The sequence below is a fragment of the Chelonia mydas genome, chromosome 10 (assembly GCF_015237465.2).
Source record: "Chelonia mydas isolate rCheMyd1 chromosome 10, rCheMyd1.pri.v2, whole genome shotgun sequence".
Taxonomy (NCBI): domain Eukaryota; kingdom Metazoa; phylum Chordata; order Testudines; family Cheloniidae; genus Chelonia; species Chelonia mydas.
The window spans coordinates 23605460-23631438 of NC_051250.2; the positions used below are offsets into that span (position 1 = coordinate 23605460).

Sequence of the window (25979 nt, forward strand, 5' to 3'; positions counted from 1 at the left end):
ATCTTCCAACCTGGCCAGGAAGCGGGGCTCCTGCATGTGTCCTGCTTTTGTCTTTCGAAAAGGTGATCACTCTAAATATGTATAAACTGGGTACATGCACCAATCAGCTCCCCTCTCTTCCCCAGGTACAGGTTTGAGGGACCTTATGGTCAGGAGAAAGATTGTTTGTTTCACATAGAGAAATTTCACTGTAGATCATAAGCTCATCAATCCTTACAGACCACCAGCACGTGCAGTGCTCACAAGTCTGCTAGCCTTTGTGATGAGCAGGGCGGCCCTGCTGATGAGTTCCAGGCTGCTACCCCCACTCCACTCCTTTGCTCAAAGGCCACAAAAGAGCACTTCTCCTTCCCCAGCCTACAAGAGAGGGAGGGAGCAACAGGATACAGCTCAACAGGATACAGAAACATGTTTGCTAAACAGTACATTTCTTCAAAAGTGGGTTATTTTAATAACCAAAGATTTGACACTGATGAAGTTTAATGCCCTTTATTTGAACTCAGACCAAACATTTGTAATTACAGCCCTCCTTGGAGTTTACTGCTATAAATAAATGGGAAAAGAACAGGACTCATGTTAAAAAAAAAATTAGTGAGCTACAGCAGTGAGGACTATTTAGGTGATGGTTAGGACTGGACTCTTGTTTTAATGCAAATTCATTAGGGAACTTGGGGCTGTGGTGGGAGGTGGAGGACTTTCAGTGTTTGTCTGCCAAAAGAGCTGAAACTTATCACTGATCACACTAGAGTTTTAGAGATGCTAGGAACAAAGACATAACCGCCTTCAAAAGCGTGATCAGAAACACACACACTTCCATCACTTCAAGTGCAAAAAAATGTAGCATAAAAATAACTTACTGTAGGATGTTCTTGATTTAATCACATTAGCATCATGCTACTGTTGCATTAGGAAGCAGTTTCATCTTAAGACCTTTGCGAGGATCAGCAGCCTACAGTGTACCCCCAGTGGGAATTAATTGGCTCACGTTCAGTTACTTTCTTCCAAACGCCAGGGAAGACTCCTGTGGCTAAAGTCAAATGCAGAGCAGATGGTTTCCTTACAGCTAGAGCGCAAGCATACAGGAAGAAGGCTTCTTGCAACCAGAATTTCTAAGTGTCCTTCTATATCAGGGAGAGACTTCCGCTGCCAGGACACCAATAAGTTTTTCTCCTCTCCTCTTACAGAATTCTCATTCTTGAGGGCATAAGCACACCCAGCTATGTCCAACCCCAATCTCCTCAATCCCTCTTCAGTGCTGCGAGGGTGGGAGACACCTGTTCATTTCTTGCTGTCAAATTAGGGTTTTAACCTTTTCTTTACCAAACACTGCCAAATCATTCCTGATTTAATGTCCTTAAGGGGCAAAACCACATTGGATAATTTTTGGTTCTTGGTCTCAGCCCAAACGAGGACTGCTCTGGAAAGTTTCTGTTCAGTTTTTTTGAGATATGCAAGTCCACTGGTGAAAAACATTGTATGTATTTTATTTCAACTACTCTGCATCAGCTTCTAGTGAACCTTTCTACTTTGCCACGAATTTAGGCCAAAGTAAGGACAAGTACCTTTGACGTGTTTGAAGACATGTGGTTTAAACATGTGTTATGAAATTGTGCCATTTTCTATTATTTTTTAAAATGCCGAGAGGTGGGATGGGACAGCTGTTACTCTTGCTAGCCAGGGAAAATGCCTATTACATGAAATAAATATCACTGGCAGCATTGGTGCGTGATGTGTCTTTACAGAAAGAACACATCTTGTACTTTTAGTCTAAAATTACTTCTATTTTAGAGTATGGAAAACAGGTGAAAAAAAGTTAAATTTCTCTACAAGGGAGAAAAACGGACACCGGGCTCTTGTAACAACAACAACAACAAAAAGGCTCCTGGACGCAACACACATGGAGAGCTCTTCAAGTACCTACCTTGCATGGATTTCGGTGGGAGTTGCATGTATTCATCAGCATGATGGATCAGATCCTCAGAGGGATACGGTTTATTAAGTATAATTTGGGGGAGGAGGAAGAACTAAACAGGAGAGTCTTATAACTGATTCTGGGTGGTGATGTAACATGTATCTTGTTGCCTTGGTTATAATTCAAGAAAAAGGCACTAGCCAGAAAGTAACCATTGAGAGCTGAGTGTGGCCTCCAAGTTTATCAGTCTTCCATGCTTCCGTCTACTCAGAAAAATTAGACATAAAATACTGTAGGTCAAGCCCTTCCCAACATGGTGGCTGAAACAGTATTTCTCCAAACTGAAATGATTATCCTTATAGAAGAGGAAGTAGAGGTAGCTTTATAGAGCATGTTACCAGGCACTGAAGGTGGTAATTCTTTCTGACAGTAAACACCATCTACTTTCAGCATGTCTACATAACATTACTTACAAAAAGCTATAGTGAATCACACAGTTTCCTTCCATCCAGTCAAGCATGCTATTGTCACTCTTCTTGTCTTTCAGGAAAAGCTCTAAGAAAAACATCTTCACAAAAGAAGAGCCTAAGAAGGAGCTAAAGAGTTTCTACTAAGATTGTTATTTATACATCTGTGGATCTCTGGTGTCTCCAAGGGACTATAAACTCATCTTCTATCTTAAATTACGCCCCCCATATACTGCAATGTATTTCTAAAATGGGCACTGTTCTAATTTCAAATCCTTCTGACAGATGGCAGACAGTTTTATTTACAGATTTACAAACATTGCCTGTTGCACTAGCATGGGGACAACTTACAGCAATTGAAAACAAAAATAAAATACACTAAATTTAAAATACCTTGCAGCAGGGATGATATCAGCTAAATAAAGGCCTGGCCAAAACAGGTCAATTGTGCATTGATTCCTTATATTCACCCAAGGAAAACTCTGGTCTATTGCCATAGAGAGTGAGTTCCAAAGGCATATTATTACACTCCTGAAAAAATATTGCTTTACATAGTGCATTTATACTATACTTCACACCTGATTGGGTTAGGGTGACCTGATAGCAAGTGTGAAAAATGGGGGAGGGGGAGGAGAAAGATAGGCACCTATATAAAAGACAAAGCCCCAAATATCGGGACTGTCCCTATAAAAATCAGGACATCTGGTCACCCTGGATTGGGTGCAAGATAATTGTATTCCTGTGGAGAGATTTCACACTCTGAACATTAGGTGGCCATATTTTTTTCCATGTCTGGAACATATTCCCTATACATTACAGTTCAGTATCAAGTAGGATTTTTGATTGGTTTTATATCCAAGTATGAAACTCTTTGCATTGAAGTATCCAAAACACAGTATTTGCATAGTGAGACGTAGTCATTGTGCAGAGCAATATGAGTGAGCCTCAATGCCTGAAATGAACTATGCATATATGAATATGGCCAAGAGGACACGCCAGGGAAGAGTCAGAATGGCAAGAACAGAGATATTTAAGTGTAATTCATTGAATAACGTGCATAGCTGTCATTTTTAGTATCTGCAGTTACTGACTGCCCAGCAAATATTGACTTTACTGCTTAATAATTGCATTTAGACACAAAACAGGCATAAAATACATACAGGGCCCTGAGAAAACAGTATTCCTTTGAGTGCTCTTGCCAGTCTGCAGAACTGCACTGTTAGGGGAACTGTGAGTAGCAAAGCACCTCTCCCAGCAGCCCTCCAGGTGGCTCAGTGCTGCTCACACCACTCAGCTGCACTCCAACCAGGATTGAGATGTGTCGGGCATTTCAGTTCAGCTTTCAAAATCCAGCAAGTTAAACGCTGCCATGGTGCTTTATAAACAAAAGTAGTATATTAGTTTATAATAATCACTTATACTTTATAGCTTTCCGTTCTACAGCAACTTTCTTGATAGGATCATATAGCACTTTACAAACAGACTGGACTTCGTAAGGTCCCTGGTGGCAGGTCAGCATTAACTCCATTTCACGGATGGGAGCTTATGTGATTTGCCATATATCAAAAGGCAAGACAGCAGCGGAGTTAGGAAAAAAAAACAAACCAAACCAAACCAAACCAGGAGACCAGATTCCCTGTTCTGCCCGCTAGAATAATTTACCTCAGCAGCAGAGGGAATCAGTTTCCAAAAACCTTTGCAATGTTCCTGCACTAATGCCAAATGGGGGTGTGGTTGCTTCTTTAGCTGCCCAGCCTCGCATAAAAGAAAAATAGTGGGTTTGAGCTAGGGTGATCAGATGTCCCGATTTTATAGGAACAGTCCCGATTTTGGGGTCTTTTTCTTATATAGGCTCCTATTATTTCCCATCCCGATTTTTCGCATTTGCTGTCTGGTCGCCCTAGTTTGAGCTGCCAGCCAGTCATTCGTGAAAGTGCCCTTTTAACAGGCTTTTTAACCTTCAGGGTTGATTAGAGGGCTGCACGTGGCCCTTTTTGTCATTTTCCTTGAACGCTCTAAGCACAAAAGGTGTGTTATATAGTATAGAATAAAAATAAATTGTGAATCGTCATGAGATTTCCTGTTATTCACCTCTCTCAGATATATTTTAGATTTCATCTACCATCAGTTCTTTATAAACCTACATACAAACTGATTATTTGCAGGAACAAAAGTGCTCTCTAGGTTTCTCGGATGATTTAGTCCTTAATGTCTTTTCTTGAATATTGACAGCCATTACTTAAATAGGAGCAGATGAACCGCAAGGTTCAAATTTCCCACTCATTGGCCTATAAATATTGTCCCACATGATGTTTTGACTAGGGGCAGGGGAGTTTAGAGTGAGCTCTCAAGAAGCATAAACTTACAGCTAGGGTTTCAAAATCAGCAGCCTAACCTGGGCATTCCAGCTGTGTTGCGTTCAGAGCGAGGAGCCTACATGTGTGCCAGCAAGGCATGTGTTTACTTAAAGCTGCCAGAATGTAAAGCAGTGCTAGACGAGTCTAGACTGATCTCAGGATAAATGCAAGAAGCAATGAAGAAAAGGCCCCATCTGCATGGCAGACAGACAACATTTGTCTGGCAAAGGAACTGCTGCAAGTGTTCAGATTAACAGTTGTCCCAAAAGCACTGCTGGTTCTAAGGAACACTTCAGCTCCAATCAGTGAGGAAATACTGCTTGGCTGAATTAGCTTTTGAATTGTTTGACCCTCTTCCCCGATTTCTAAAATCGAACATTTTCAGATTCACAGTAAGGGCCAAGTCCTGGACCCAGTCAGTGGACAGCCTACTGAACCCCCCCCCCCCCCCACCCCTCCCACATTCTCCTGCAAATATTTTCATCCACTTCTGCTAGAAAGACTTTATCCAGATTGTCACCTTAACTCCTGCACACCCCTTCTCCTGGGTCCTAGACATCCCACCTCCTTCCCCTTCACACAAATCATCTGCTTTGCCCCCCCTGCAATCACATCAGCCTTTTTTTCCAAACCCCTCCACTGACTTCCCCCAACCTTCCACTTAACACTTAAGCCCATCCTTGCTTTCAAGACTCTATATATCTTAGCTCCCTGTTCTCAGTTCACTGTGTAGCTTGCTACCTTAGTGATGTCCAAGCTGACTGACCAGGTGCTCCATTCACAGCCTCTCATTCAGCTCCTGAACTTCTGCCCCGCAACCGCTTGTACTTGGAACAAGGTCCTTGACTGATCTCCCTCCCTCCTTCAAATCCATTCCTAAAGCACAAATTCCTCCACCCTGCCCATTAATCTGTATTCTGTGTCTGATTTGTAGTCTATCTTTATATAGGCACCTTTGGCAGAGGCTCAGTCTACTCCATGTTCAGGGCAACTCAAAACACGCCGTCAGCACTCAAATAAATAACATGCAATTTACCAGTCAAAGGGTATTGCTGGCAGGTTTTTTGTTGTGGGGGTGTTTTTTTGGCATTTAGACACACGCCTGAATCTGACATCTCAGTATTGTTAACTCCAAACATTAAAAAATAAATAAAATAAAAGACAGACCCAGGTCTTTCAAAAAATCATAAGATTAGCATTAAAATCAAGAGATTTTTAATAACAAATTTGGCGTATTATCTTTGCCTTCTGATTTTTGAGCCTTTAGATTATATTCAAGTCATGTTTTCTACCTTTTTGTTGCAACCTTGGACATTAAAAACATACTTTTTTAGTGGAAGTGGAGATGCTCATGACTTCAGGAGCTGGGGCTTTAAGAAAAACACCTAATATTGCAAGACTCACAATAAAATTGGAAGTGTTGCCAACACCTGTGTCTGCAATCATGATAGTGCACTGACTTCTCAGTAGGAATAAAATCCTAAAAGTAATATCCATAAACTTTGTTAACACTGTCAATTCATGCCTTTTTTTTTTTTGGCATTGCCATCAGAGAAGGGTTTATATTATGCCCACCTAGTTTTATTTCTCACATCATCTGTGAAAATAATTTCCACTGTGAAACAACACTGGGCAAAATCCTGCCCACAGCTATGTTTGTAGCAACTCCTAGTTAAGTCAATGGGATTTACAAGCATGTGGCTGAGGGCAGATTTCAGTTGAGTGATGTTCCAGTGTCTCATGCAGCACCCTATTCTCCCTTCGGCACTTATGTGCAGATTCCACTGACTTCAGTGGGGGTCAAATATGTAGGGTCCCATTTTTCACAGTGCTTTTTTCTGAAAGACAAGAGGTTTAGAAAAATTCTGGAGTTTACATTGGATTTCAGTAGAACTAGGAGCCTCAGTGCTGTGGTCTGCTAATAGAGAGCCTTATAAAGAGGCAAAATTACATGCTATACAAAGCTAGTGCATTTTTAGAAAGTATGCAGTGTAAAATAAGAATCTGTCCAATATACAACTTCTAGTCCTCTGACAATATACCTAGCCAAAATTCCTTGTAAATGACTGAATTACTGGCTTTCAACAATTTTTTAAAAGTGTGTGTGTGTGTGTGTGTAGCTCTGGAATAGGCCTGCTATTCCTGGGAATTTACTTATTTAAATGTGAAAGCTACAGGAATGATACTACATGGTAGAGCAGCAGGATTGTTTCGTGGTTAGCACTGACTGTACAGCTGCCTATTTATACGAGTATTGCTACAGCAGGACAAATATATCTGAAAATGAATCCAAAATTATCACCCACAGGTCCCATTTAATCTATGATGAGTAAATCCCATTATACACTTTGACATTACTAAGAGGTAACTACTATGATAATATTTATACCTACCTCTTATATGGCACTTTTCACAGTAGGTCTCAAAGTGTTCTACAAAGGTGGTCAGTAGCATTATTCCTAATTTACAAATTGGGAAACTGAGGCACACAACAGTGAAGTAACTTGCCCAAGATCACACATCAGAACAGTGGCAAAGCTGGGAATAGAACCCAGATCAAGTGCTAATTTATCTTTACCAACCATGAGATAAATGGAATTTTATTCATCTCCCACATTCTAGGCATATGTTGCCATTTCAAATATGTCGATGTTTGGCTTATATATTGGTGGTGCTAGCTGGCATTTTTATCACTTCACTAAATCTATTTGAGGGTATCTGCATTTGCTCGATGCAGATTGTGTTTTTGGCTGGCAAAGTCACTATTTGAACTGACATAATATTTGTGAACTAACTAATACAAGGGGCTAGTTTGGAAAATTAATTTTGGTAGGGCACTTTGACTCAGTTTTGGATTTTGTTAGCACAATTACAGCCCATCCCTGAAGTTCTTACTCCTAGAAAACACCCACTGATTTCAAACAATGGGAGTTTTGTATGGGTAAGGTCCACTAAAGCTCTTATTAACAACCCATGAACTGGTGTTCTGTTTTCACATTTCTAGTACGTTGACTTGCTTGAAGTTGTTCTCTTCTGTATTTCATTTGCAAAGCTGACAAACAGAGGGCTGAGTTGCTACCGAAATTACTTTGGCAGCATGCAAACAAGTGTACAGGTTTATTTGCAGTGTATGAGGACCTTGACATACTGCACTTTAAAGGGCCGCACACATTACTTTTCTCAGTTTGTCTCTAATCTTTGCCAATTTCTTTCCCCAAACAAAGGTAGGATTGTCAAATGTTAACACGACAGAATTTTAACATCCAGGTTCAGTTACTCAGTATATTTAATTAGTCATTGTCTGCACAATCACTGAATGAGGAGGAAAAAACAAAAACAAAAAAACACTCATCAAGGGGGCCAGAAAGGATAGCCTGACATGCAGGCACTCAGACCTAATAGATACTTCTGTCTTTCTAAGTCATTCTCAGAAATATTGCCTCCAAAAACCTGTGCTTCTAAGAATGAGATCATTGCACTAGCAAATAGCTTTGTCCGATCAAGTAATAACATTTCCAGAGGTAACGCTTTAGTTTGTCTTGGCGGTTTGTGTTAGAATTTTTACTGGCTTTCTTAAAGTACTTACAGCATTAATACAAAAGGGGCACTTTGCACGAGAACACACAAGATCCATCCCTTTCATTTTAACATCACCTCGGTAGAGCTGCATGACAAGGAAAAGGAAAATTAGCAGAACTAGATTAATTGCTGCGTTACATTAATCTGTTTGACTGGGGACAATACCTCCCTGCTCTGATGTCCCTCTCTACAGATCCCATCGGCGTCCATGTCCTGTAGGGGGAGGGACTGGAACAGCAGGTAGCTTGTAGGTGCACCAGAGCAGGCGGCAGTAGAGAGTAGAGGAAGAACAGCAGCAAATATCAGCTCCCTGGCTCCAACCTTTAATAGGCTCGCTAGCCTTTCTCACAGCCACGGCCTTATTAGACTCAGCAGATTCTCCCATGGCTAAATAGTGTTTTCAGCCCCCTTGAACCTAAAGAGCTGGGACACTAATGATCCTACTTAAATTCATCGGTTTATCGGGGACAAAGTTGCTAAAACTGGGGGGTGGAACGGTTAGTAAGTTTGTCCACAAAGGCCACATTAAGCGTTGTAGATGGGCAGGGGTCTGTGAGACTCCTCACAGGATCTGAGGGTCCATGGGGATCAGGGCAAAGACCCTCCTAACACCTGCAGCAGGGGAGGGGAAGGCAAGAGACTGCTGCTGAGTCTCTTAAGGCACCAAATGACTGATGCACCCACTCAGGTGGAGTTGTGGGTCTGTGCAGCTCCCCTCACGCGGGCCTCTGGAGATCAGCAGGAAGGGAGGGGGAAAAGAAAGAAAGAGACAGACAGTGAATAAGTCCAGGAAACACTGCAGCTTTCCAAAGCTATGAGGGTGATGGTAGCACTGCTATAAGCATTAGGTAGATTCTTACTGATTGCAGGAGCTTCTTGGCAGAAGGCAGGAGAACCTTTAAAACTGGCCTTTTAATGGTTTGAACTTGTACGCTTGTTCCCCCCCCACACACACACACACAATTGTAACATGCCTGGAATACTAGTTATGGATTTTTCCATCAGAATTCCTCCAAGAACACATTGCTGCTCACACAGTGTCTGTTACTACCCTGTAATTACTGCCTCTGCAGTGTGTTAGATAAAATACTGCAAAATAAATATTATTCTATTGACTGAAAATGAAGAGGCTCCTAAGTGAAATAAAAAACTTTTGCATGTGGCCAGAGGCAGAATTAGTCTGTAAGCTAACTCCCCGTAACACTCTGTAGGCAGATACATGTATAGGAGGAGTCTAACCATCTTTGACAACTTTTTAAAATATAATTTTTCAAAAAGAGCAGGTTGGACTAGGTCCCATAAAGAGAGTATTCACTCATTACTGTATGTAGGGGGAGGGAGGAGGGTAATTTTTTTTTAAAAGGAAACCATTAAAACTTATCATTAAGTCCAAAATTTGTCATTATTTATTCTTTGTCTAAATGACTAAGAGTGTGCCACTTTATTAGGATGTAACTTAATTACCAGCACCTTAACTGTATGAAATGAAAATAGAAAAAAAGAATTAAAGAAGAAACAGAAAGACACAGAAATGAAAGGAAATGAGAAAGGACAGTAAGGCAGAGTCAAAGCGGTTACTAATTGCAAAGCCAATAACTTGAGCTGGGGACCTACAATAAAGTGTTTTCATATGGGGCTTTTATGGTGTGCTTTGGGCTGCAATCCCCCGGGGGACTGGGAGAGTAAGTTTAGGCTCTCCCACTAAGGCAGTCATTTTTTGACTCTACATTTCAGAAAGTGTCAAAGGAAAGCCACTTACAAAGTCATATCTAAATGAGTAACGGCAGGCCTATAAACCTAAAAATCTCCATTAAGCAAAATCATCCTAAAAAAAGACCTTGTGCCAGTATTTAGACCTGAGCCATCAAGTCAAACAACGAGAGCTTAATTGTAATAATATATTATGCATTTTTAAAGTTTGATTTTAAAAGGTTATAAAAAGACAATCTAAGTTTATAAAAAACTGAAAGATGAAATAAGGATAAGACAATAGCTCTGATGAGGTCAACAGTGGATGATAAAAGCCTTTCTTTTTCAGTAGAGCAGTTATTTTGTTTAATGGTAGCTTAACACCCCAAATTTAGTGTGTGTTAATAATGGGCTTTTACATAAGACCGTTGTTAATAAAAATAAATTGATAATTTTTTAGACTATTTTAATTGAAACAAATGGCTGTTTAGTTTAAAACATTGTTTCCTGAAATGTGGTCAAACAAACAAAAAAACCACCCAACAACCCTGACCTCCCTACAACCATCCTGCAACGTGGAACCAAAAAAATGGAACTAAGCAGAAAGCAAAGTAAAACTGTTCTATTTTTCTGGGTCAAGCTAAATTAAATAAAAGAGGAAATAAAGAACAGAAAATGGTGAAATGCAAGTTAAATTTCTTATAGTCTATCAGTTTCAATAAATTAAGTTATGACTAATAAAATAGCTTATTTTACCTGAGTCTATTTGTAAAGAGCTAGCGAGTCCTCAAAAAATTAAACAAAAACTTAAACACAGAAAAACAACAACAATAGTAATAAAAAGATACTGAGAGAGAGAGTATGCCTAAAACAGTCAAACACAAAGGAGATTATGTTGGGAAAGGCTCCTATCAAAGGGAAAACCGAAGTGCAAGCTCAGTCATTGCTGTGGGTTTCAAAGAAGCAGCAGACTAACCAGGTAACTATTAAAAAAATATTAATGTTAAATTTTAAGCCATAGGAGTAAAAGGTATTTTGAATTTTTGTAAGTAAGTTTTTTCTTTTACGCACTTTGTGGCGTACCTTCCAGTGGTGGTACCCTATACGTCAGAAATGAGGGTTCCTTTAATTACTAATCCTTGTCCAGGATTGGAGTAATTGTACAAATACTTCGACTACAGACAATGGGGAGAAAATAAGAGGGATTCTAGGTTTTTATGTTAGAGTTACAGGATCATGTAAAAAGAAAAGGAGACTTGTGGCACCTTAGAGACTAACACATTTATTTGAGCATAAGCTTTCGTGAGCTACAGCTCACTTCATCGGATGCATTCCGATGAAGTGAGCTGTAGCTCACAAAAGCTTATGCTCAAATAAATGTGTTAGTCTCTAAGGTGCCACAAGTCCTCCTTTTCTTTTTGCGAATACAGACGCGAATACAATACTAACACGGCTGCTACTCTGAAAAAGGATCATGTACTATAATCTCACTGCTTCCTCCTCAGAAATCATTATTCTGAAATTATCTATGGAACCAACTGAAGGAAACTTTCCAAAAAGGTAAGTAGATATTCATTTTTTAAAAAGCAGAAAAATATTCTACTATAATTGTAATGGAAAAATAATAACTAATTAACTTTTAATATAATCTCAGATTCTAGCTTATCACTTATTTTTCCATCAGGAATTGAAGTAACACAAAAAAGTTTACGGCTTAAATTTTCAAATCTGGGTGCCTAATTAAGGCTTCCATACCCATATTTATGTCCCAGTCCTGAAATCATTTATGTCAGCCAAGACAGTCACACCCAGTACATTTGTAAACTTTCATGTAAAACCAGTCATTTGGCTCATGAAAGGGGGTGGGTGGCAGGGGAGGATGCATCTGGCTCTCAACCTCTGCACAGTGCATTAGAGGTTCAGCCTCTCATGAGTAATGAGGGAAAATGCTTCCTTCAAATAAGAATAAAGCATTTAGGTCTCAGAATTTATACCAGAAGGGATCATCGTGATCATCTAGTCTGACTTCCCGCACATTGCAGGCCACAGAACCTCACCCACCCACCGCTGTAATAGACCCCTAATCTCTGTCTGACTCGCTGAAGTCCTCAGATTATGATCTAAAGTCTGCTAGTTACGGAGAATCCACCTTTTATTCTAGTTCAGGAGTGGGCAAACACAGAAGCTGTGTCTCCCCAAACAGCCAGGGGTATCCCAGTCCCCGCCTCCTATCCAACCCCCCACCCTGCTTCTCGATCCCTGATGCCCCCTTCCCCGGAACTCCTGCCCCATCCACCACCCCCTGCTCCCTGTCCCCTGACCAGCCCTGGACTTCCCACCCCTGACTGCCCCCTGCCACCCAATCCACCCCCGCCCTCATTCCTGACTCCCCCCCAGAACCTCTGCCCCATCCAACCCCCCTATTCCCTGCCCTCTGACTGCCCCAACGCCTATCCACACCCCTCACCCCTGACCACATCCCCGAACTCCCCTGCCCTCTATCCAACCCCCCCGGCTCCTTACCGTGCTCCCTGGAGCACCGGTGGCTGGTGGTGCTGCCCAGAGCACCGGGTCAGTCTGCGGCTCTGCAACAGCGGTGCGCTGAGGCCGTGGGGGAGGGGGAACAGCAGGGGAGGGGCCGGACAGGAGGGTCCCACGGGCCGGATGTGGCCTGTAGTTTGCCCACCTCTGCTCTAGTAACCCATGTTTGCCCACCTCTGCTCTAGTAACCTACCAGTAGGTAACCCATGCTTCAGAGGAAGGTGAAGAAAACCAGGGTCTCTGCCAATCTGACCTGGGGAAAAATTTCTTACAGACCCCAAATATGGGGATCAGTTAGATCCTGAGCATGTCTGGCTGGTGGGTCTCACTGACATCCGGGAAAGAATTCACTGTAGTGACTCAGAGCCCTCCCATCTACTGTCCTGGCCACTGGAGATATTTACTACTAGCAGTTACCAATGGGCAATCTCATCATACCTTTGCTTTTTGAAGGAGCTGGAAGTAGAATGATCCATCCAGTACACTGTGTTATCAAACCAGCTGAAGGGACTTCAAGACCTGCTATTAGAAATAAGATCTTCCAAAAGGGAGCTTTATACAGTTGTGTTAAAACAGTAAGTTATGACTTAATGTGGATATATAGAATAGGCTTTAAAGATTTTACAGACTGATGTGGAAGATTACACAGAGCATACTGCATACTGTGGTGAAGCTTGTCAACTAATGGTGGCACAGTGACAAACAATTATGATAACGAACCATGCCTCTCTCCAGAGACTGAATGGGGAATTTTGGTAGATTGGATACATGCATCTAAATTCACGACACTAGGGTTAAAACTACTGCTCATGATAGAGGTGCTTTGGTATCTTCAATGACCACAAATTCTAGGACCTTGGTCTTAAATATCCTCTCCAAGATGAATCTATCACCTGTACCCTAACACCCTGCTGTCTAAGCTGACTCTTGTTCACTAGTGCAGTGGGAAAAAACCCACTGGTTGGTCTACACTAGTGCTCCCACGGATGGAAATACAGTGGTGCTAGAGCAATAAGAGAAGAACTTCAGACACGTCTGTGTAGTCAAACCAAGAGAAAGTGTCAGTCACTACATCAGAGGTGAGCAAACTACGGCCCGCAGCCCACATCCGGCCCCCGGGACCTTCCTGCCTGGCCCCTGAGCTCCTGGCCCGGGAGGCTAGTCCCCGGCCCCTCCCCCGCTGTTCCCCCTTCCCTGCAGCCTCAGCACACTGCTGTTGCAGAGCCATGGCCTGACCCTGTGCTCTGGGCAGCGCGGCTGTAGCGCCGCCAGCCACCAGTGCTCAAGGCAGGTTAGATAGAGGGCAGGGGAGTTTGGGGGTGTGGTCAGGGTGGTCAGGGGTGTGGATAGGGGGTGGGGTGGTCAGAGGGTGCGGAACAGGGGGGTTGGATGGGGCAGGGGCCCCGGCGGGGGGGGCAGTCAGGGGTGAGGGGTCCAGGGGTGGTCAGGGGACAGGGAGCATGGGGTGCTGGATGGGGCAGGAGTCCCGGGGGGGGGCTGTCAGGAGACAGGGAACAGGGGGGTTGGATGGGGCAGGAGTCCCAGAGGGGCCATCAGGAGACAGGGAACAGGGGTGGTTGGTTGGGGCAGGAGTCCTGGGGGAGCCGTCAGGGGGTGAGAAGCAGGGTGGGGTCAGATAGGAGGCGGAGGCCAGGCCACCCTTAGCTGTTTGGGAAGACACAGCCTCCCCTAACCGGCCCTCCATACAATTTTGGAAACCCAATGTGGCCCTCAGGCCAAAAAGTTTGCCTGCACTACATGTTTGCTCCTATACTACATCCTTCATCAACTACACTGGGTCCTTGCAGTCCTTGGGTTGATAAGCTCACCACGGTCTCCAGACCAGCCCAGGCCTGGAGAACTTGTGACCTGTGGTAGAACCATTGAACAAGGTGTGTGTTCAGTGAGAAGCCTGAAGTCATCTGGCAGGATATTAAGATCTAGAAGCATCTAATTTCTAGCTAAAAAAAACCAAATGAGTAAGTAAACTGTAAGAGAAGCAAAAATATATGGAAGAGAAAGTGAGGGAGCAAGAAAGAAGCTGATTATGCTTATTGGCAAGATTAAGCCATTTATCCTACAGCGAAAGGAAGAAAAAAAAAATTACTTTTTAGTAAGTTCTGGTTTTTTTTGGCATGAAACACACTAACTTACCCCTTTCTAGTCATAATTCACAGCCAGAAATACTTCATTAAAACCATCATGCTTTTAAAAAACACATTCTCTCTGAAATGCTTTTGTATGTATCAAAAGCATGGTTTAAATGACTTAATTTCCAGCTCTTCAGCCTAAGCAGTCAGCTGTTCATGCTTATGCTAGCAGGCACAGCCTTTAAAACGACGGACTGGTTTTTCTCCCTGTCCCCTTTCAAAATTCAGAGGCCCAGCCTCCATTGCTCTTATTCCACAGTTCCAGCTTTTCCCTTCTATTTACCTCTGCAGGCTGCTTCTTCAGGCTCAAGGGTATAAGCAACTACCTCTAGCTCCACGAGCTAATAATATTCTGTACTCAGGCTAGCAACAACGCGGTTATTGAAAACATGTTTGTCCTCCCTATTGACAAAGGACGCAATCACTTCAGGTCTCTGCCAACTTCCTCCTACCTAGTAACTTGGAATACATGACTATACAAAACCTGAAGTTTTGAACACAGGAACTGTGTAGGAAGAGGCCAGTTCAGGACACTAGATTTTGTTGTGAATCACATTGAAGTGACTCATGGACAAACAAATTTATTTAGTAGCTAAAGCTAAAGTAATAAATCATAAAGGGAACACACACAGTGAGGGAGGATTGCCTATGTCTGAACTCCAAGTTACTCCCAGTGCTCTATATCAGTGGCTCTCAACCTTTCGGGAGTACTGTACCCCCTGCAGGAGTCTAAATAGTCTTGCCTACCCCCAAGTTTCAAGTTACTTCTTACAAAATCAGACAAAAATACAAAAAAGTGTCACAGCACACTATTACTGAAAAATTGCTTACTTTCTAATTTTTACCATGTAATTATAAAATAAATCAATTGGAATATAAATATTGTACTTACATTTAAATGTATAGCATGTAGAGAAGTACAATAAATCATTGTCTGTATGAAATTTTAGTTTGTACTATCTTCTCTAGTGTTTTTTATGTAGCCTGTTGTAAAACTAGGCAAATATCTAGATGAGTTGATGTACCCCCTGGAAGACCTGTGTCCCCCAAGGGTACATATACCCCTGGTTGAGAGCCACTGCCCTGTATGTATAATGATCAATAGAGCCCTGGCTTCTCTCGGACTATAAGAGATAGCAGGCATTCTGAATTCTTGTCTCCTATTTCCTACATTTAAACATGAAACACAAGGACCTAGCTACCTAGGGTTCTAGCCAGGTGCTGATTTCGTACACAAAATGCCTCAAGTGAAAGGAACCCAATATTCAAAACTTGAGTAAGTCCCTACTCAGGTAATTGGGCTGTTAGCATATGGTCTCTGGCTTGTATCATTTTCTATACTTCCCCTACTTAGGGCAAGTCAGTAGGTTATATGCCAAACCAACTAAGCAAGCCAAATCTAATTCCTTAATGCTTGCAGTAAATAAAATGTTATCCTTTCCAGGGACCAACTTGATGGCCTAAATGGCCTTTTACTTTGTATCCCAAAAGAGCAGTATAGCTTGTCCTAATATAGGTGACCCTCTTTCAATAAAAGTACTACCAAATACTGTACTCAGTACAGGAATCTGACATGTACTCAGTTTGCAGGGAAAATGAAAGCACATAACAAACAGACCTAGGTTATAACAATCTGAATGGGAAAGCAGTTATCTCCAGTTTTGAGACTAGAGTTTTGATTTAATACAAAAAAGGTAGCTCAAGCAATACCCCTAAATGCTCATATTATAATTTGTTGTATTAGTAGCAGAATTTCCTAGTGTCATGCCTGTGACATTCAAGGATACTAATATTCTGACTTGTATGTCTGAAAGGATGGAAGAACCTTTTCCCATTCAGGTCCTACTTGGAAGCCAATACTGGAGCTCCTACTTGTTCTTAATCATATTTTGATCCACCTTTACCGAAGGGGAAAGCAGAGAAGATGGAGTGGCATATGGCTGAGAGTTAGCACTTTTCCCTGTTGGACAGAGACCCAATGATCTTGATACCAAGATGGGATGTTAGACGTATGCATGCTATTCAAAGTACAGGAAGAATGACTTTAATACTGCCAACAGGACACTATGATTAGTCTTATGCCCAAATATGTGTAGAAGCCAAGTTGCATGGAGAGGCAAGGGTAAGATATTGTACCTTATTGTTGAATATTGCAGATTAAAATAGACAAAAGAAGTCTTTCATGAGCATACATAATAAAGAAAACTCCAAAAATTGGTTGTGGCTACAGTACAGTCATCAAGTTAAGGGCTAGCTTTAGACCTGATTTCACCTCTTCTGGATTTGAACTTTCCTAGTGGATTCTCATTAACCTTCTCTGTTTAATTAGATGTAACCATTTAGAGAAGATTGAGGAGAAAGTGTGTATTCAAAATGTCATGAGTGTCATAGCTATATATAATGAATCCATAGAGTAAAGACTTTTTACCATGGTTCAATTAACACTATGTCCAGGAGATATCTTCAGATTTGCTTAAAAGCTTAGTATGTGAAAGTGACTCGTGTACAGCAGCACTGGTATCTCTCCTTGTCCTGTTTGGCAGTTGGCATTACCCAGGGGGGGAAATATGTAAAACATGGCACGAAAGTAGTAGTCACCATGTTAATGGTATGGTTACAGAAGTCATCACCCCATCCACTAGGTGAAAGGTTCTGTGCATGAAAGGAAGCAGTGGTGCTTACTGATGAAAGCAAGAGATGGTACGTCAGAAAACCTGGCTTCCGTACCCCGCTCTGTCACTGACTTGTGGTGATCTTAAGAGTCACTTGAGCAAACTATGCTTCACTGTCTCTAATAGTCAGCTGGAGATTACATTACTGGTAAGGAAATGTTCTTGGAGATGCTCTGACTGAAGGCGCAACAATGGCCAAATATTTAGTTTCAGAGTAGCAGCCGTGTTAGCCTGTATCCATAAAAAGAAAAGGAGTACTTGTGGCACCTTAGAGACTAACACATTGATTTGAGCATAAGCTTTCATGAGCTACAGCTCACTTCATCGGATCATTGATGAAGTGAGCTGTAGCTCACGAAAGCTTATGCTCTAATAAATGTGTTAGTCTCTAAGGTGCCACAAGTACTCCTTTTCTTTTTACAAATATTTAGTGGGACATTTGAATACATCCATCAGAATTAAGACATTTCTTGGTGAAATGTCTGAGCCAAGGAACAAATCCTAAAGGCTGATAGAGAGGCTTGGCCCACTTTAACTGTGAATAGTACTCTTCGGCATGGTTACAAAGCACCTAACATCCATATATTCTGACAAGCTTCACAAACATCAACTCTCACCTCATTTTTGAGAGGTAGGTGAACAATCCCAACTTGAAACGGAGACATGGAGAATAAGTGTCTTCCCCAAGGTTGCAGCGAAGTAACAGAGCTGGGGAATAGCACACAGGCATTTTAACTTCCAGTCCCTTGCTTTAACCATTAGAGGCGCTTCCTCTTTGTGGATGCATTCAAGCACCGTAACAGTCAGACAGCATATAAATACTAAGTATTGCAGGAGCTGCTCCTTTGGCCAATAATGGCAAAATATCATTTAAGGTATAAAAAAGTCACTAGGGTTGACATAATTGAGCAATCACTGATAAGTGATTGCTCAATGGATCAGTCATGATGATTTATTATGCTGCTTGTTTGCTTTAAATAAAACTGTAAACTCTACCCAGGGAATTTCCCCCTAAAATGGAATATGGACGATGCTTCAGTTTTTGGAAAAAACAACAGTATCCACGTATGCAGTGTTGGTGGAGCTGCGTTGGTCCCAGGATAGGAGAGAGACAAAGGTGAGTGAAGAGATATCCTTTATTGGACCAACTTTTGTTGGTGAGAGAGAGAGGGCAGCTTTCAAGGACCTGAAGAAGGGCTCTGTGCAACCCAAAAGATTCTCTCATCAGCAGAAGTTGGTGCAATAAAAGATATTACCTCACCCACCTTGTTTCTCAGAACCTGTGGGCTCTCAGAAAATAAAATTATATAGCTCCAGAGACATGAGGTAGCGTAACAGTTCTGCTTTAACCTCACTACATGGGGCCAGACTGCAACCTGACATACAACCCAGTAGGGGGAAGAAGCCGGGGTAAATGAGCACAACATGGCCTATAGTGTTGTACAAGACAGTCTTGCACCAGTGCTATTTCAGCTCCTTTTCCCCCCTCCCTCGGGGACAGGAGAAACTGACACAACTGCAGCTCCTTCACTCAGGGCCCTCTGCTTGGGTAAGGTAGAGGTGAAAGGCTAAAGTCTCATTCGGTTACCTTGCAAGTTGTATCTTCGCTGTGCAGTTGCTCACCAGCTGGTAGTGGATCCAACATTCAGCAGTACCTGCCCCATGGAGCTCAGCATTACCTCCTGCCCAGGACAGGTTTTACTTCCTGCTGGGCTGCCCCTGAGGCATGCCTTTGCATGCTGTTGCTCCACATGCCAGGGGAGGGTTCTCCCTCCTGCTGCAGCTTGCAGCTGCTAGGAGACTCCCTTCTCATCTGCTGCAGCTCCAGCACCAAGTCCCAGCATGGGGGAGAGGGGAGAGGAGAGCTTCAGTGCAGCCCCTTTCTGCTGTTCTTCCTCTTCCTCTGGGGAATCAATTGCTTGAAACCAAAGAGCACAGCCTCTCCCATTCCTCTCTCCTCCCTCATTCCAGCTGCCCTTTCAGTTGCATACATGACTGGAAGGGCAGAAGGAGGGGGTGGTGGAGTGCACACTCGCAGGTGTTGGAGCTCAGCACAGGTATTCATTCATTCCACCCAGGGGAAAATATTACTTCCCCTCCCTTCTAACAACAGGTGCATGGGGAGGCCCAGTCAGGCAAGTAGAGGACTGTGTTGGGGGAAGCCTTACTGCTGTCAACCCATTATGGCTTTGCTAGACTGGCAACCTCCCCCCCACACCACGTTTTGCTGTAAAGATGGTGAGGAAATAATACACTTAGGTGGAGGAGGCCCAAGTCCTCTCTTCATATGCAAAGACCCCACCTAGATGGAGATGAGGAGCAGAGCTCTGGAGAGGGTTGAGGGTGGGCACCCCCAGAGTAAGAATCAGGAGTGGTGTAAGGTGGGCAAGGTCATACTTTTTATTGAACCATCATCTGTTGGTGACATAGAAGCTTTTGAGCCACACAGAGCTATTCCCGGAGTCGAGAAAGGTACACCCAGCAAAATGCAATGTGGAACAGATTGTTTAGCATAAAGTAGTTAGCGCATATTGTAAGGGACCATTCATAGAGTGGCCCATTAGCACCTCTGCAGGCACAGGACAGAAAGAGAGGGGTTAGTGGGTTACAGATTGTTGTAATAATCCATAGATCCAGTGTCTATTCAGTCCATAATTTTTAGCATCTAACATGCTAACTAATCTGCTCCACCATGCATTTTTCTGTGAGGCTAGGAGCCCCTCTGTGACCTGAAGAAAATCTCTATGTGACTTGAAAGCTTGTCTGTCTCACTAACAGAAGTGGATCCCTAACCCTCACTCCCCTTGTCTTGCTAATGTCTTGGGACAGCCTTGACTATAACTACACTTCATGCAAAGAGTGTTGTCAGTCTGCACAGCAGTTGGATCCTCCGTGCATGAGTAGACCCTGCCACTACTTCCACCCCAGTGGGGTTAGTGCTATGGTGCAGGGCCCCAGGGGTCTGTGTGTGGCCTTGATCCAGCCCTGGGTCTCCTTTCCACGGTACTGTACCTCTTTCATAGAATATCAAGGTTGGAAGGGACCTCAGGAGGCCATCTAGTCCAACCCCGTGCTCAAAGCTGGGCCAATCCCCACCGAAATCATCCCAGCCAGGGCTTTGTCAAGCCTGACCTTAAAAAACCTCTTAGGAAGGAGATTCCACCACCTCCCTAGGTAACCCATTCCAGGGCTTCACCACCCTCCTAGTGAAAAAGTTTTTCCTAACATCCAACCTAAACCTCCCCCACTGCAACTTGAGACCATTACTCCTTGTTCAGTCATCTGGTACCACTCAGAATAGTCTAGATCTCTCCTCTTTAGAACCCCCTTCAGGTAGTTGAAAGCAGCTATCAAATCCCCCCTCATTCCTCTCTTCTGCAGACTAAACAATCCCAGTTCCCTCAGCCTCTCCTCATAAGTCATGTGCTCCAGCCCCCTAATAATTTTTGTTGCCTTCCGCTGGACTCTCTCCAATTTTTCCTTCTTGTAGTGTGGGGCCCCAAACTGGACGCAGTACTCCAGATGAGGCCTCACCAAAGTCGAATAGAGGGGAATGATCACGTTCCTCAATCTGCTGGCAATGCCCCTACTTATACAGCCCAAAATGCTGTTAGCCTTCTTGGCAACAAGTGCACACTGTTGACTCATATCCAGCTTCTGATCCACTGTAACCCCTAGGTCCTTTTCTGCAGAACTGCTGCCTAGCCATTCGGTCCCTAGTCTTTAAGGAGTGTGATTCGTCTTGCATACCCCAAAGTTTCATCTCACTTAAAAACTACTTGCTTACAAAAATCAGACAAAAATACAAAGTATCACAGCACACTTACTGAAAAAGAGTAAGTGTTTTTACCATATAACCATGAATAAATGGACTGGAATATAAATACTTACATTTCAATGTATAGTATACAGAAGTATAAACAAGTCATCGTATGAAATTTTAGTTTGCACTGACTTCCTAGTGCTTTTTTGTAGCCTGTTGTAAAACTAGGCAAATATCTAAATGAGTTGATGTACCCCTGAGTACCCGCAGGGGTATGTGTGCCCTGGGTGGAGAACGTCTCTGTTAAACTGCAGAAACAAACAGTAACTTATTTGCAAATCCCACAGCTTTTTTAAAAGGGAAACCTAGGCAACTCTCCCTAATCTCATGGGTGATTATTGTAGCATCCCACCTTTCTCATTCCTCTTGGACAAAGCCAATTTATTAGGCTGGCAATATTTAAAAAAAGAAAAAAGAAAAGGGAGAGGGGAGGTAAAGAGGGGAAATCCTTCAAGTCTCAGTGGAGACTGAAATTAGAAATTCTAGTCCTCAGGAGCTGTCTGTGACCCCCCAATACAAAGAGTTTGGAAGCCAAGCCTAGCCATTAACATGCAGGAAAGGGAGACCTAACTATCTGTATGTGTTCAGAGATTGAAACGGGCGGGAAAAGTTTGTTCCAGGTTTCCCTCCACACACACACCCCCCCTCCGCATTTCCAGGCAGTTGAGAGGCTCTTTTGAAAATTATTTTCTTTCCACACCCAGTTTGCTTCTGACATCATTCATCCAGGGAGGGAGGGCTGGAGAGAGCCAGAGTCAGACCTTCAAAACAACCCAGAGTCCTGCAGCATCTTCCCCTCGGATCTGCCTTGCTCGCCACCATCTCCCTGCTCAGATCTCTGGGCAACTCCTGAGGACACAAGCAGCCCGTGAGTAGCCTTGCTGGTTAGTGAGGGAGGGGTTGGTGGGGGGTGTTGCATTTTATTATGAGAGAAAGGTTTTGCAAGCAGTGCTGGCTGCCAGATGGGATTTAGTGGAGAGGGAGAGGAAAGGGATCTCTACACTGCTGGAGGGAGAGGAATTGCTTTTCCAGCAAAGAAAGGGAGAGACCAAGAAAGCAGGGGTTTGTCTAGAACAAACATTTCTAAAAATGGGACATCCACAAATGCTTTTTGTTTAGGCTTTTGCTGCTTAGCTGGTCCTTCTAAAGCTGGCACTTAAAAAGGTAAAAAGAAAAGGAGTACTTGTGGCACCTTAGAGACTAACCAATTTATTTGAGCATAAGCTTTCGTGAGCTACAGCTCATCCGATGAAGTGAGCTGTAGCTCATGAAAGCTTATGCTCAAATAAATTGGTTAGTCTCTAAGGTGCCACAAGTACTCCTTTTCTTTTTGCAAATACATACTAACACGGCTGCTACTCTGAAACTTTAAAAGGTGTTGCCCTTCTCCTGTGAAACTCTGCCTAGAGTGGCCTTGAAAACTATTCACTTCCCCAAAGAATCAGGCAGCACTTTGGAAACCTTTTAGTTTCTCTGTCAAACTATCTTGCTTTGAAATTTTAGACTTTAAAAAAATATGAAGAGAGTCTTCATCGGAAGATATTGCTCAGCCTATCAAAATCCAGGAGGAACTTGGGGGCGGAGAGGGAGGGCAGAAGAAACTTGAAATTCACTTTATTGCAAGTAACTTAAAGCCTGGACAATACAATTGTAAACTTTTTCTGGGATAGTCTCTTTCTATGTGATTCACTGCAGGGTTTGCTAGGCTCCAACAAGAACTCGGGCTGATCTTGACTACTGTGCCCCCCCTAGTGGAAGCACAAAATATTTAAACATAATTCAGTACAGATTTTTGGCTTATGAAATTCTTGCTGGTGTTAAAAGTTTTTTCCTCTTTAACTAGACTAGAGTTTTTAAAAGCCATCTGCCTTCCTACAGCTGCATGCTGGTACCTCTTTCCAGATGTGCTGTCCTCTCTCCTTCAGAGGGACTAATTGCCAGATTCAGGCAAATGGCCTTTAGTAATTTATGTTGCTCATAACACTCCGTAGTAAATTTTAATGTCCTGTTTGGAGATAACTGCTAAGAATGTTCCAAAGCCCTCCCCAGTTCAGCCAGGTAACACTCGGGAAGCTACTAACTCTCTGTTCATGCTGCCAACAAGAAATGTTCACCTGCACTGAGGCAGGACCAAGTAAACCTAGACCAGTGGTTCCCAACCAGGGGTATGCATACCTGTAGGAGTACACAGAGGTCTTCCAGGGGGCACATCACCTCATCTAGATATTTGCCTAGTTTTACCGCAGGCTATATAAAAAGCACTAGTGAAGTCAGTACAAACTAAAATTTCATACAATGACTTGTTTATACTGCTCTATATAACATACAGTATACACTGAAATGCAAGAACAATATTTATATTCCAACTGATTTATTTTATAATTATATGGTAAAAATGAAAAAGCAAGCAATTTTTCTGTAATACTGTGCTGTGTCACTTTTGTATTTTTATGTCTGATTTTGTAAGCAAGTAGTTTTTAAGTGAAGTGAGACTTGAGGGTACTCAAGACAGATCAGACTCCTGAAAGGTGTCCAGTAATCTGGAAAGGTTGAGAGCCATTGATCTTGACCATCCTTGATACATGTTTGTCAAACCTGTTCTTAAAAGCTGACAAAAATGGGGATGCCACAACCTTCCTTGGAAGACTATTCTAGAGTCTTTATAACCTTTGTAGTTAGAAAGTTTCTCCTAATATCAAACCTAAATCTCCCTTGCTGCAGATTAACCCCATTACTTCTTCTCCTGCCTTCAGTGGATATAGACAACTGATCACTGGTCTCTTTTTAACTGCCCTTAACATATTTGATGACTTATCAGGTCTCTTGAGACTTCTCAAGACTAAACACGTGCAGTTTTTTTAACCTTTCCTCATAGGTAAGATTTAGAAAAATCTTATTTTTTGTTGCTATCCTCTGGACTCCCTCCAATTTGACTGCACAGTGTGGCGTAAAGAGGAACAATTATCTTACATACAATACACCCCAGAATGATATGAGCCTTTCACACAGCTGTATCATATTGTTGGCTCATATTCAATTTGTGATCCACCATTACCTGGAGATCCTTTCCAGCAGTATTACCACCTTGCTAGTCATAGCTATAAAATGGGGAATAAATTTGATTTTTCCTTCTTTGCACTTGTCTCTAGAATTTCATCTTGTTGAATTCAGACCCAATTCTTCAATTTGTCAAAGTTTTGAATTCTAATCCTGTCCTGCAAAGTTCTTGCAACCCCTCCCATCTTGGTGTCATCTGCAATTTTTAGAAGCATATTCTCCACTCTATTATCCAAGCCATTAATGAAAATTTTGACTAGTACCAGACCCAGTACTAACCCCCTTTGGGACCCCACTAGATACACCCTCTCAGTTTAACAGAAAACCACTGATAGCTACTATTTGAGTATGGTCTTTCAACCAGTTGTGCACTCATCTTATAGTAACTTTATCCAGACCACATTTCCCTAGTTGGCTTATGAGAATGGCAACAGCCTTACTAATAATTAAGATATGACCTCTACTGCACCCCCCCCCCCCCATCTACTAGGCCAGCAATCCTGTCAAGAAGGAAACTAGGCTGGTTTGGTATGAGTTACTCTTGACAAATGTATGCTGGCTTTTTCTTATCACCTTATTATCCTCTAGGTGCTTACAGATTGATTGTTTAATAATTGGTCCTAGTACCTTTCCAGGTGTTGAAGTTGCTGCATTCATTAATATGCAGTTGACAGCAACTGCTTGTTAACAGGATGCATAGAGACTTCCCTCTCTAAAATTTGATTGTGCATCTCTTAAATATTACATGAGTGCAGGTTTGAAAGAAGTTCCTCCTGCATTTTGTAGATGCCTGAGCATTCTGCTTATTTGCAGCCTGGGTTCTCTGAAGCATCTGATTACATAGAGACCACTATTACTTCAGAGGATACCACATACTCCTGTGGAATGGCTGTAAAAATGCATGCCACATCTTCCTAAATGGGATTGAAAATCCACAACCTTATTTTCAATCTTGATCAACAATGAAAAGCAGCATATTATACTCACTTTCAGACTCATCAGCCCACATTAGTATGACAGCTATACAGAACAGGATCGATCTCTGCCTAATGAATGGTCCATTCGTTTGCCAAACAAAATATTTGTAATGCATCTTCTGGAACAGCCTGACCGCATGACAGCCACGAGTTTCACTTTCAATTGCACCAGATCAAAATCAAGATGAGAAGAAATAGTCACTAAGAATAAAGCTGCTTGTTCTCAATTGAATTTTAATTCCAATCATATGCTACAATAACTCATGGCCCTGACAGGATCACTATGGAATGAAATATTAGCAGTTGAAGAATCTGCTCTCTTCAGTTTATGGCTGATTGTTTTGCAGGTAATAGATGTAATTATCACCCTTGTTCTTGGCAGTTTAATTGTAAATTTTACATTAGCTGAAAGCAAAAATACTCATTATCTACAGAATTAGTGTCTGATTCTAAACCAAAATCAAAATAGTTTGAAACTGTTATATTCATGAGCATAAAGCATTAGATAGCTATCAATATTATATATCATTGGCCAAAGTTAAAACAATTATATCTTTCTCTTGTACTGAATTAGATGCATTTTGCTTAATTTGGAAAGACAGACTCTTCTTTTGTTTTTGGCGAATTAGGTGGAACAGCATAAGTCACACTAGCTGTTCTAGTGCATCTGGAATAACAGTTGGAATAAATGGCTGTCTGTTTTCAGTAGAGGTCACTTGTTGGCCTAATTCTAGACACATTTGTAAGAGTACAGC

At 42.3% G+C, this 25979-nt stretch overlaps 1 protein-coding gene and 1 long non-coding RNA gene across 3 annotated transcripts in view; one reads left to right on the plus strand and one right to left on the minus strand.

The window, feature by feature from the left end:
• Positions 1-25979, minus strand: part of LOC122461910 — a 90572-nt gene that overhangs the window by 49247 nt on the left and 15346 nt on the right. The window lies entirely within an intron of this gene.
• EMP2 (epithelial membrane protein 2) overlaps positions 21914-25979 on the plus strand; it is a 31685-nt gene continuing 27619 nt past the window's right edge. The window contains exon 1 of one of the 2 annotated variants that reach the window (XM_027827820.3): positions 21914-22058. The gene's annotated coding sequence lies outside the window, so the exon portion shown is untranslated. The remainder of the gene's footprint in view (positions 22059-25979) is intronic. The other variant, XM_043523437.1, reaches the window with a different exon arrangement.